The sequence below is a fragment of the Larimichthys crocea genome, unplaced genomic scaffold, assembly GCF_000972845.2.
Source record: "Larimichthys crocea isolate SSNF unplaced genomic scaffold, L_crocea_2.0 scaffold306, whole genome shotgun sequence".
Lineage (NCBI taxonomy): Eukaryota > Metazoa > Chordata > Actinopteri > Sciaenidae > Larimichthys > Larimichthys crocea.
The window spans coordinates 105,721-119,423 of record NW_020854036.1 but is presented as its reverse complement, the minus strand read 5'-3'; the positions used below and the strand labels follow the sequence as shown (position 1 = coordinate 119,423).

At 42.8% G+C, this 13,703-nt stretch overlaps 1 protein-coding gene across 2 annotated transcripts in view; it reads right to left on the bottom strand.

The window, feature by feature from the left end:
- cnot4b (CCR4-NOT transcription complex, subunit 4b) overlaps window positions 1–13,703 on the bottom strand; it is an 83,315-nt gene that overhangs the window by 38,064 nt on the left and 31,548 nt on the right. The window lies entirely within an intron of this gene.

Below are 13,703 nucleotides of genomic sequence, written 5' to 3'. Positions count from 1 at the left end.
TCTTCGGCGGGATTACTAGAAAGTTGAATAGTTGCAGCTTGAATATGAAATGGTTGTTCTGATCCTGCCCCTCCATGGCATCCCTATGCTTGATTGTAATATGCTGGCTGCATGTAAGCAGCTTGTGTGGGTGGGGCTGGAAGAGCAGGAAATGACGTAGTTGCTTGTGGAGCCGGTAGAGCCGGAAATTATGTAGTAGCTTTGGTTACTGGGTCAGTTCCGACGACGACCGTTCCTATTGCTAATTACTGTGTTTTGGTGTTAACCACCTTCCTGTGGCGCATACTGCATCATCTGCTTTAGGCTGGAGGCAGGTTTATTAAGAGCGAAAACCTCATTCCTGTACAAAGCCATTGCTTTGTTCATAGTTGCCTTTCAGTCTTGGGTATGTCAATTAATGACAGTTTACAAGCAGCTGCCACATTTGGTTTTAGATTCTACAGAAACTCTCCACAGCGAAAATTCATATTCATCTTGTTCTATTCCAGCATTAGTATCCTACTTTTTGTAAGTCACGGTGTGAATTCAGGCGTAGACTATTTTGCTTCCTGGATGCAACAAACTACTTTTGAGAAATCAATACATTTTGTATGTATTTGGTTATTGCATTTTTTACTTCAACATTTAACCAATAAATCAAAGTTTTGGGTGAGGCCATTACCCACCCTCAGCTGCTCAGGGAAAACAAACTCATCTTAACACAAGATCCACTCAGTTCTGCAAGTGAACTGGATTTTCTATTATTCTTCCATGAACTCAGAAGTCCATGGTTTTCAAACTGCTCTGTTGTCAATCATTATTTTTACAAGCATTTATTGAAGATGTCTGTGACACTTCAGAGGCAGGGGCAAAGTTGCTTTCCTATGTGCCTCTGTGTTTCTGGTCTGCCTAATCGAGTATAACATCAGATTTAGGCATTTATGTAGTAGCGTAAACAAAGTGTGCTTTTAAGTAGAGTCAGTTTGATTTTTTTAGCTTGACTTATACAGTTATTTCTATTATTATTTGAGCACAATGATTGGAGTTGAAGTTGATTCTGAGTTGATTTAAAGTGTGCGAAACATATTCATCAAGTTGAAACATGTGTTAATCAAGTTTAAAGAAGATTGTACTACACCAAAATAGTATGCGATGATTGTTACAATACTTAACTTCAAACACTTGAAACATTTTTTTCTTTGCAGTAGAAATAACCTATATCCTATGACAATTTAAGTAAAAAGGTTACTTTTTAAATGAAGTTGAACAGAGCTATCTTTAACAGTATAATCCTTGAAGAGGGAGAGCAGAGATGTTTTGTTTTGGCTTTACTATCTGCACTTCCTCGTCACTAAGGTCTGTGTAAGGCTCCTCCTCTCTGGGTCTGGCTCCTTCTCCTTCTAAATCTGACTCATTAGACTGTCTGCTGTCTTCCTTCTCCTGTCTGTGCATAATCTTGACTTTCCTTTCTAATTCACTACTGTAGCTGTTAGTAGGAAAAGTTCATCCTCTGCCTTAGTTTGTGATGTGCTTGGTTGTTCATCTACAGTATCATTGCATTGCAAGAGGGCCTTATATTTAAAAGTTGCAGAAAGACGAAGAGCGCTTTTCCATTGTTTTTTGTTGTTCCGACAGTGTTATCCCGACCTTGGCTAAAATACTCAACAAATCATGGGGAGCGGGAATCTTGGCTTGGTGCTTTGCCCAGCCATACATCATAGCTTTTGCACAATTTTCCAAATTATCAACATGTCGCTGCTTCATCTTAGCCATTTCTAAAGCTCTAGTTTGCAACTCAGCTTCTAGTACATGCATTGACACTTAGATCAGTTACCTTTTTAAGTCACTGGATTCAAACTTGCAGCTTTTGTCACTCACTCTCACACCACCACTACATCTTTTTACAGACCAGTCAACCACACTTGCATACATTATTGGATGCATCTGGACTCACAGGATGGATTTCCACCATTAGGGTTAACATTTATCTCAGCCATTAGCAGCTTTTCTTTCTCAAATATTCCCTCATACGGTCACATGCCATTCATCCATTCACACAAAAGAGAAGTGAACGGAGACACGAAATCCCATCCTCCAGTCTACCGACAATTCCAACAGAAAACATCGCCTTAAACTGTGATGCCTGGTCAGATGTGTGTGTGTGTGTGTTTGTTTTAGCACACTGCTTATCAATGACAGGTTGACCATCTATTTTCACATTGGTTGTTTTTTTTACAGAAAAATATTTTGTCTTTGACTTAGCTTTTGCTGAGTCAGTTTGCATATTTTCAGATTTGTCTACTGCTTTGGACAGATCATTACCCATTTTCGCTTGCGCAGTAGGACATTACACATACAGACAAACAGATTTCAAACCACAATACAGCAGCATCAAAGGTCAGTCTCCACACCTTTCTAACTAAATGTACTTCTTTTTCTCTCCCAGTGTATACACATTTAAAATCAACATTTCCCAAAGGACACAGAGTAGATCCCTGATCTTGATTCAAACGAGGGTGTATTTAAATTCCCCCGAAAATGTCTTTTCTATAGTTTAAACCTCGGGTGGGTCTCTCTGTGCCGAGTGCACCCCGAAACTGCCCCGGAAACAGCCACGTAGTGGCAATGCAGTGGGTCATAAACCCAACCTGCCCCCCATCAGATCCACACACTGTACACTGTTCTGTAATCAATTATTGTTACAGCTCCAATTATTTTTAAAGTCGTTTTTTATACACCATTGTCAGCTTTCTTGATTTCTCACTTTAAATCAATATGCCGAATTGAACATCTAACTGGGATGTTTGTATGACACATACGTTCCAAACAAAGCCAGAGGTTTCAGCCAGGACATTGTCCCCAAGACACTGAAGCTCCTGACCCCCTGGTGGGTCTTAGATGTTTTTATATTCCAGGCAGATTAAATAAACACATAGTTTTTTATGATTTCGTCAAACGCAGACATGGTAAGGCATAGTAATAAAACTTTGCACTTACCACGTCTTTGTTCTGTTGAAATCCTGTTCGTGACGCCAATTGTTGTGGAGAAATTGCTGAAGTCAAAGGTCAATGGTGAAGTCAGGAGGGAAGAAAGTGTTCAGGAGCCTCTGATGTCTTATGCTGTATTATTTATTGACACTTGGCCAAGGAGAACTAGAGACACTCTCAAAGTACACCTGAAGTGCTTGAGTCGGTCTCGCATTCTGATGAACTCATGCTGGTGGTCACACTTTAAACCCTCATAGATGACGCCACAAATACTTTACGCCCAAAATAGTCAAAGGGAATGCATTTACCCATGTTCGTGTTCACCTTCAACACATTCTAGTCTGGAGACACTGTTGTCTGTTCATGCTAATGGAACATCAACAGTTAGCTATCTATTATGTCTAGGAATGCAGCAACAGGTCTCTTCGACCCTGGCCACCACAGTGTTGAGATATGGTGGCACCTAGTCAAAGACAAACAATTAATACTGCCGAGGACCACAAGGCTCACACGTGACCTCAAGTAACCTAAGGATAGAAAATTCCATAACACCCCTTTTTGAAGAGGGGAACCTGCCTCCGATGTCCACGCGATGTTGCAGAGACGTGTCAACCAAGACAGCCCCACAACATCCAGAGCCTTGAGGAACTCTGGGCGGACCTCATCCACCCCCGGGGCCTTGCCACCGAGGAGCTTTTTGACTACCTCAGCGACCTCAGCCCCAGAGACGGGCGAGACCACCACGGGGTCCCCAGACTCTGCCTCCTCAAAGGAAGACGTGCTGGTGGGGTTGAGGAGGTCTTCGAAGTATTCCCTCCACCGACCCGAGACGTCCCCAGTCGAGGTCAGCAGCACCCCGCCCCCACTGAACACAGTGTTGACAATGCATTGCTTCCCCCGCCTGAGCCTCCGGATGGTGGACCAGAACCTCCTCGAAGCCGTTTGAAAGTCGTTCTCCATGGTCTCTCTGAACTCCTCCCACGCCCGAGTTTTTGCCTCCGCAACCGCTGAGGCCACACTCCGCCTGGCACGTCGATACCCGTCAGTTGCTTCAGGAGTCCCACAGGCCACAAAAGGTTCTGTAGGACTCCTTCTTCAGCTTGACGGCACACCTCACTGCCGGTGTCCACCAGCGGGTTCGGGGGCTGCCACCGTGACAGGCACCAACCACCTTACGGCCACAGCTCCGGTCAGCTGCCTCGTCAATGGAGGAACGGAACAAGGTCCACTCGGACTCAATGTCCCCTGCCTCCCCCGGGACATGAGTGAAGATCTCCCGGTCCTTCTGACAGGAGATTCAGCCAGACGTTCACAGCAAACCCGCACAGAACGTTTGGGCCTGCCAGGTCTGACCGCCATCTTCCCCCACCATCGGAGCCAACTCACAGTCACACTCACTCATCAGTTGACAGCTCCGCCCCTCTCTTCACCCGAGTGTCCAAAACATGTGGCTGCAAGTCCAACGACACGACCACAAAGTCAATCATCGAACTGCGGCCGAGGGTGTCCTGGTGCCAAGTGCACATATGGACACCCTTATGCTTGAACATGGTGTTCGTTATGGACAATCCATGACGAACACAGAAGTCCAATAACAGAACACCACTCGGGTTCAGATCAGGGGCGCCGTTCCTCCCAATCACGCCCCTCCAGGTCTCACTGTCGCTGCCCACGTGAGCATTGAAGTCCCCCAGGAGGCAAAGAAGAGGCCCCAGAGGGAGCGCTCTCCAGCACCCCCTCCAAAGACTCCGAAAAGGGTGGGTACTCTGAACTGCCATTCGGCGCATGGGCACAGACAGGACCCGTCCCCCCACCAAAGGGTGGCTACCCTCTCGTCCACCGGGGTGAACCCCAGCGTGCCCCATGGGTGAATACTCGACCACCAGGCACTTGCCAACGAGCCCCACCTCCAGGCCTGGCTCCAGGGGGGGGGCCCTGGTGACCCACGTCCGGGCAAGGGAAATTTTCTGAAAAGAATACATGTTTTTATAAAAAAATAAAATAAAGACAGACTTTCTTGACTTCACCTAACAGAAATACTTATTTTAATAAGATATAAATAAAAACAGTATTTTTTGACCTGACATATTTAACTGTTAACACTGTAATGGCAAAACTTACTCTTTATACTGGTGGGGACCTCCTGCATTAGTCACAGCTCTCTGCTCTCTGCCACCTGGTGGGACTTTCTGTGTAAGTTTGACTGTGCCGTGCTGTGACTCCAAATATTTCTTCAAATTTGACGTTGTGTTTTTGACACAACGTCAAAGACAAATTCTTTGTATCCTCCTCCTCTGAGTACAATGGTGTTTCCAAAAAAGTTTTCCTGCTGTGTAAAATGTGAACAGAAACAAAATGTGATGATGTGAAAACACTGAAACTCCATTTTTAATTGACAACAACACAAAGACAACTTATCAAATGTTCTTATCAAGTGTTCCTCAGCCTCATGCAGTGATGTCCACGACAGAATCCTGTCTGTGTTTGATGCTCTGCTGTCTGCAGGGCCTGAAGATCACCAACATCCAATGTTGGTTTTCAGCCTTGTCCCTTGCGTACGGTGATTTCTTCTGATTCACTGAATCTTTGAATGATATTATGAACTGTACAGTAGACGATGAAATCCACACATTCTTTGTCTTGTTACGTTGACAAACACTAGTCTTAGATTGTTGCGCTATGTTTCCAGCACAGTCTTTTCACAGAGTGGTGAACCACTGCCCATCTAATAATAGTAATTATCAAACTCAACTGTAACTTTTTTATTTCATTAGAGGCATGTGAAGAGTCAGCTTGTCTTTCATAATGACACTTTTCATAATGACACAATTTCATTACATAACTTTTAGATTTCTTAGCAAGGCTGCACACCTAGCCTGCTACCTAGCTAGCTCCGGTTAGCCTGGATGTAGGCAGCAGTGGCAGCTCGGTAAAACTAAGTGAATAAAAGAAGATGGTCTGCAGCAGCAGAACTTTGTGTCTGTTTCATTTACAGCAGCAGGACAGGGCTAACAGGAGCTAACAGGGACACGTGATTGGCTGCAAAGTCAGAGGACGGGGTCATGTGCATAGACATATATAAATAGACGCCGCGTGAGCGGGTTGGTCGTTGGTCGCGATACGTAAACGGCGCCGCCATATGGATCGGGCAGATCTGCCGTAAACTAATACAAGGAAAGGAGACTGAACTTCATAAACCGCCTTCCTACAAAGTCTTCAAGTTAATGTCCTCTTATACACCCATTCAAACACACACTAAATATCTGGGAAACAAACAGGCACCAAAACACAACGTAGTAAACTTTTAAAGTGATGATTATAATGTTACTCCTTATGGAAGCACCAAACCACACCGTATGTATTTTTCTATAATGCTGGTGTTTACAGCTACAATGTGTGTAACACTGTTACTGTGATGATAAATATTGAAATTTTATATTTAACATTTAATCTGTGTCTATAAATAACCAGATCCGGAAATGTAATGTGACATGAGGGTTTTGAATGAAGAGCACACACACACACACACACACACACACACACACACATATAATATATATATATATATATATATATATATACACACACACAAACACATATATACAACACACACACACACACACACACACACAATATATATTAAAACCCTCATGTCACATCACATTTCGATCTGTTTTATAGACACAGATAAATGTTAACTATAAAATTTTCAATATGTATCATCACAGGACGTGTTCACACATTAGTACGGTAAACACTCAGCATTAGAAAATACATACGTGGTTTGGTGCTTACTTAAGGAGTAAACATTTATAATCATCACTTTAAAGTCACATACGTTGTTTTTGGTGCCTGTTTGTTTCCCAGATATATTAGTGTGTGTGTGGAATGGCTGTATAAGAGACATTAACTTAAAGAACTTTGTAGAAGCGCGTTATGAAGTTCAGTCCATTTCCTTGTATTAGTTTACCGGCAGATCTGCCCGATCCAATGGCGGCGCCGTTTACGTACGATTCAGCGCTCAATGCGGCGTCTATGTATATATGTCTATGGTCATGTGACTGTAACAATGCCATTCTGAAATAAAAACAAAACAAAAGTCACAAGCTCCTAGTTTCCTAGGAGCTTGTGGGTTATTATGGAAAATTCATAATGATTTGAGTTAAAAATTTCACAAACGATTGTTTTATTCATAGATGACTCAATGATTTAGATTTTTTTGTGATGTCACATTGAACACATTTCCCACGCCGTCAGAGGTACAGACTAAAGTGTGGAGTATATCTGCAGCGTTCACAGACAAACTGAAAGACTTTGCTGTTACACACGAGGTCGACGGTCAGAAGGAATAAAAGGCTGAGTCAGCAGAAGAAGAAGCGCACAGGCACGGACTTCATCAGAGCAGAGCTGATGAAGACGAGGACAGAGATACTGCAGCTTCCATTGTGGACGATCATCAGAGACTAAACTGATCTATCAACCTTTACATCAGTAATGTTCTGTTGAATAAACTTAACATAGGAGAAAAAAAGGAAATGTTGCAACGGTGGAATGTAAAATCACAAAATAAATCTCGTCGGTGTGTTTACTAAGATGTTGGTTGTTGGTGACAGAATGTGTGAAAGACATCAGGAGGGTGGAGGGGAGGCAAACTGTGGTGAATAAATAACTGGTAATTCACTGAGAAAAGAAAAATTTCCTCCACAGAGGCGACCAAGAATCCTTGATGATCACCTCTTCAATCCCATGAGCAGAGATGGATGTACGCTGGATATGAACAAACAGCTGTCTAACAGAACCAAACCAATTGTCTACACACCAATCAGTGTGTCTGAAATTTAATAATCATGTTTGGCCTGCTCAGCTAATAGGTTTGTATGTTGTCCCCACTGAATATGAGCACATTATAGGCAGAGTATGAGCGCCACTGCATCTGCAAAACTGCTGCCTCCTCGTTGGACGTCTGTCCTTGCAAATGATTTTACAGGACATGTGATGGTGTACCACGGAGAAGCCTCAGCGGAAACCCTGTGGCAGACATAATGAGCTCTAAACCAGTTCCCACGTGGAGAGACTGGAGAGTTTAATCAATCCCAGTTTGGGCTGAATGACTTGTTTCCATGACCTGTTTATCATATGGAAAAGAAAAGTGTAGAAACTGTAAAACTGAAGCTTCATTTCAAATGCAGAGGAGAAATAAGGAGGCAAAAACACTTTCAGTTTTCCTCTTTAATTTGATATTTAGTTTGTGTTATGTTCCAGACCTAGAGAGATGTGACCCCCTCAGCTATCACTGCATATTTGACATTCATCGACATGTTTGAACATATGAAAACACGTTAGGCTGCATCAGCAACCGATTCCTCAGGAGCACTGTTGACTTATGAGAGCTGTCAGGACCGTGTGAAAAAATACAACTTAGGACCATTACAAAGTGAAGCTTCTGATATAAAGGTGCATGTGTAAACTGGTGATACTGATGGTCTGAGCTGGTCTGAAGCTCTGCTCGCCAGCAACACGCCTCAAGCTCCTGCGGCAGCCCATCAGGTTAAAAACTCAAATGTGCTAAATAGACTCTTTAAATGTCTAAAACCACAAGCACAGAACACAGTGACTTCCACGAATGTCACATCAGCCGAGCGGTTGAGGCTTTAAGCGTCACATAAATCTGGGACAATGGGCGAGGTTCTGCAGACAGCTGGACAGTGAGCCGACACACAGTGGCAGACTGTGCTATAAACCCGTCTGTTTACCTTCAACCTCTGCATACAGAGGTTTGGCCAGTGAATATTCACGCAGCTTAAAAGGAGTCCACAGCACAACTTTTGACTTTGGCACAGTTTCAAACCCATTACTGCTCTACAAAAACCATCCCTGAAACACAAATCCTACTTCCTGCTCACGTCTGCAGGAGAGGGACAGCCCTAAATGTGCAGACTATACATATCAAACATCGATGAATGCACACACCCACTGTGCTATTAACAGAACTGCATCCATCTTCCTTGTCCGGCGCTGCAGTTCTTCACTTTTGACATAAGGCTGAGATTTTTGTTTCCAATGTCTCCACAACATCTTTTCACCTGTGAATTCAGACCACTCCACTGATTTAGCATTGCACTCCTATATCATCTATTATATACACATGCTAGTTTTGGCTAATGTAGCCTGGAGCCTCTAGCCCCGTCGAGCTAGAGGGGGTCTTCAGAGGTCTGGTATGTTCACTACCACAGCTCCCTCTGCAGTCTGCACTTTCTTCACGTTTGCAGTAGAAGTGTCAAACATCTGCAAACATGTGATGTGCAGTTCTCTTTAAATGCGCCTAAGGCTCGGTCACACCAGCTTTTATCTCCCATTGAAAACACGAGTGGAATCAGTGGATTCCGGTACAGTAGACTAAAGTGTCCATAAAGAGACGAGGACAGCCTCTGTCTCAAATGTTTGTTAATGACATAAAGTCAGTCCCTGTTTCGTTTCCAGTCCTATCTACTTCATGAGATGTCCAAATCAATGTGCTGTTTCACTTCAAGTTCACTTTAATAGTCACATATTATCATACAGGTACAATCAGAATGAAATGTTTGTTAAGGCCTAAAACACAAGCACCAGAAGCAAAGCCTTTGAGCTACACACTGTCACTGCAACCTCTACAATGTGTCATCTGGATTTCTATTGGCGAGCTGCGAGCGCTTCTGTCTGATTCTCATGCAGCTCTGGAAAAAGCATCTGACTCACCATCTCTTAAACAATCACATCAGTCAGCTGTTCTTCTTCTCAAACACACTTTGTGCACATGATGAGTGACTCTGCTTCTGTCTCTGCAGTACTGTGAAATGATGAGGCAGTGTGGTGTGGCTGGTTAGCTCGCCTAGACCAGACTCATAAACCATCAGAAACACAAGAGCTCAGAAGATCGGGAGGAGGAAGAATTCAAATATTAGATTATCTTATTAGTTGTTAATAGTTTTGTATCTGCTGATTCAGTGGTGTGTGTGTGTGTGTGTTGACATTCCTAGTGGCGGTCGATAGCTGCACTCTGTAGCAGGTCTGCCTGGGTCTGTGCTGCGGGTCTAAAGGCTGTCTGGAAGCCTGGTGGTGGGGAGTGAAACTGGTTGGTGGGGGCCGGGTATGCGCGCCAACCAGCTCTGTGGGGGTGGCTGGCTCCCGAAGGGGCCGTTTTGTGAGGCGTGCTGGACGGGACATCCATGTCTGGTAGGTCGCAGGACTTGAGCCAGTGTGAGGATTGTCGTCATGGAGAGAGTCCAGACTGTTCCACTGAGGCCGGCATACCCAGAGGACGAGGCAACAACATAGAAAATGTGACAAGATTATTTTTTTTAACCTTTTCAAGCCTTTTTGTTTCTGACAGAGACAGCTGAAGAGTGACAGGAAATGGGGGGGGAGAGATGGGAATGACATGCAGGAAAGAGCCAAGGTCGGATTTAAACCCTGGGCTTCCACAGCAAGGACTGAGCCTTTGTACATGGGGCAGCTGCTCCCAACTGAGCTAAAACACCGCCCCAACATGTGAAAAGATTGAAAATTCGAAAAACATTTTTCAGTTTTGTTTTTATTTATCATCTTTCAAAAAGTGTTAATTATTTAAAATTAAAAAATTTACTGCAATTACATCATCACAGATGTGTGATGTTTTAAGAGTCCTTCACGATTTAGGGGACTCTGCAAAGCTGCAGCTGTAAAGAGAAAGAACCGATCACTTTTCACAAAAAAAATCTGATAATTAGTGGAAATCACATTTTTATTGAAATGCTCTACTGTGGAAGTTGTATCCGCTGGTTTTGACAGGTCTTTTAAACTGGGTTACAAATGGGCCCACGTCCTCTCTAATAGTACAAGTTTAGACTATAAACTACAGGCTGGGAAGAGGTTCCAAACCTGGGCCTGATTTGCCCAAAAATACACACACTTATACTATCGAATATACTCGATATATCGCGGCTTGTTCTCCGTGAGATGTATGAAATGACTATATCGCGACCATCGAGTACTTGTCGTGTGTGTGTGTGTGTGTGTGTGTGTGTGTGTATGTGTATGTATGTACACGTTAGTGCCTCTTATTCAGAAAACCCTCATGTCACATCTACATTTCAGGATCTGGTTATATAGACACAGATTAAATGTTAAATATAAATATTTCAATATTTATCATCACAGTAACAGTGTTACACACATTAGTAGCTGTAAACACTCAGCATTAGAAAAATACATACGTTGGTCTGGTGCTTACATAAGGAGTAAACATTTATAATCATCACTTTAAAAGTCACATACGTTGTTTTTGGTGCCTGTTTGTTTCCCAGATATATTAGTGTGTGTGTGAATGGGTGTATAAGAGGCATTAACTTAAAGAACTTGTAGAAAGGCGCTTTATGAAGTTCAATCCATTTCCTTGTATATTTACGGGCAGACCTGCCATTTCCAATATGCCGGCGATGTTGACGTACGATTCAGCGCTCAATGCGGCGTCTATGTATATATCTATGTTATATGTCTATGTATATATGTCTAGGGGTGGCACCAGGTGTGACAGTCAGTCGATCAAAGGGTGTCAACATGAACGATGAGAGACTAATTGTTGAAGTGGAACAACACACAATCATTTATGACACAACAGATGCTTTTTATAATCTCCTCCACGTCGGAGAAGCAAAGTCAGTTGTTTGTTGTTGTTGTTTTCTTTTTACAGTTTATCGCGGGGTCTCGCGTACGTCCAGGATTCTCGCGTGATCCCGTGATCTCGCGTGAATACGGCCGGCTCGCTACGCTGCCAAGACGCGCCCCGTGTGAGTTGACGCAGGCCAGAGGACGCAGCTAAAACATGGGGCAGCCGTTACTAATCTAATAGAAGGGTCTACTTGAATCATCATACTGATGTTATTTTTTGCATCAAAGGGTTGAATTTAACATTCATAGTGATTTACAGGAGAAATAAAAAAATACATAGATATATAGATATATAATAATATAGATATATATCATGTATCGCGATATAGCTTAAAAATATTTAGATATTGGTTATAGGCCATATCGTGCAGCGCTACTTCAGTGGTAATATTTATGGAACTATGGTTGCAGCCTGGAGTCTGAGCAGTGATGACATGCTAAATATGAATGGGTCAAAGGTACTGTAGGTTGGAATGAAGTGGTCCAACACATTCCAGAGCTCCATCCACCCGTTTATCAGGTATCTTGTGTGTTTAAGCAGCTACCACCAGAGAACATCTCTGGTTCCCAGTCTGAACTGGGAGTAGTAACAGCAGCAGCTGGGAACACACAGGCTGAAAGGTGGTGAGGTGAGACGAGTCCAAAAACGATGATTTATTTCTGTTTAGAAGCAGACTAATGAAGAAGAAGTGTCATTTTATTTCAGCACTCTGTCTATAGACCCTCTAGGGCAGGGGTCGGCAATTAGCGGCCCGTGGGCCAAAACTGGCCCGCCATCAATTATATCTGGCCCGCTAGATGACGTTGATTTATTTTAAAATATATATATATTTTTAAATATATCTTTTAGACCTCATGTTTCCTGTCAAAAATATAACAATTCCACAGATTTCACAACATGTATTGAAAAGTAGCTGATAAGTAACGTGACAGCAGCCAGAACATCCTCGCAGCCTCTTTACTTGACGCACAGGTTGGAACACTAATTGGCACGTGCGTGCGCTGTAACCTGTGGAAAATAAAAGTGTCCTGTGTCCCTCTTGTGACGGACAACGTGAACAAATGTGTTTTCATTAAATGAAAAACACAAAACCAAACAAGGTCGGCTCAAATATCAAATAGCCTAAAAAATGTGAATGCAGTGGCAGATCTGCGCTGCTGTATACATTAGTTACGGCAGGTTGCTAGGGCAGGTTGCCTGTTTCATGACAGACGGCAGGAGATGCAGCAGTGGGCGTGATAACAGCACATAGAAGCAAATTTATGTTTTAAATTAAATTAAATGCATTTTTAAATTTAAATATTTAATATAATAGAAAAAATAGAACCCCCTGTGGATGTGGCACAGTGGGCTTTAAGTTGTAGGTCTATGGCAGATAGTGGTCCCACTGTCACAAAGATAAAGAGGGTCACTGTCATGGGTAGGGACGGAGACACTATTTTAACAAGAAGCAATGCAGGATACTCAGAACTGCAGTTTGCAATGTGCATGGCAACAGCCACATGACAGGGGTGCCCTCAAGCAAGGCACCATACCCTGCCTGCACATGATTAATAAAGTTTCTAAAATTAAATTAAAAATAATATCATTTGAACAGGTGAGCTGTATATAAATTCACCCTCAGTACAATTGTCATGAATGGGGAAATTAGCTAAAGAGACCAAAACTGTTTTTTGTACCAGGCTGTAAACATGTTTATTTCTGCTGTGAAGTTGGACATTTGGACATGGGGACTTATGGAGCCAGCTTCAAGTGGACGTCTGAGGAACTGCAGTTTTTGGTACTTCCCTTCACAGCCACGGAGGTTGCTGCTTGGTTACTGTTCAATAATCTTGCTAACATTACTTTCACTGTAATAACTGTTTATTTTCATTATTGTTTCATCTGTGATGAATTGTTGGATTAATAAAATGTCCCAGGTCAGAACAACTTTGTCTGAATGATTTTCATCTGCTGTCACTTCATTTCTGCTTTATTTAAACATAAGCATATAATCGTGAAGAGTCCAAAGGAAGATTGATTTTTTCCTTTTTCCTGTCCTTTCTTTAGG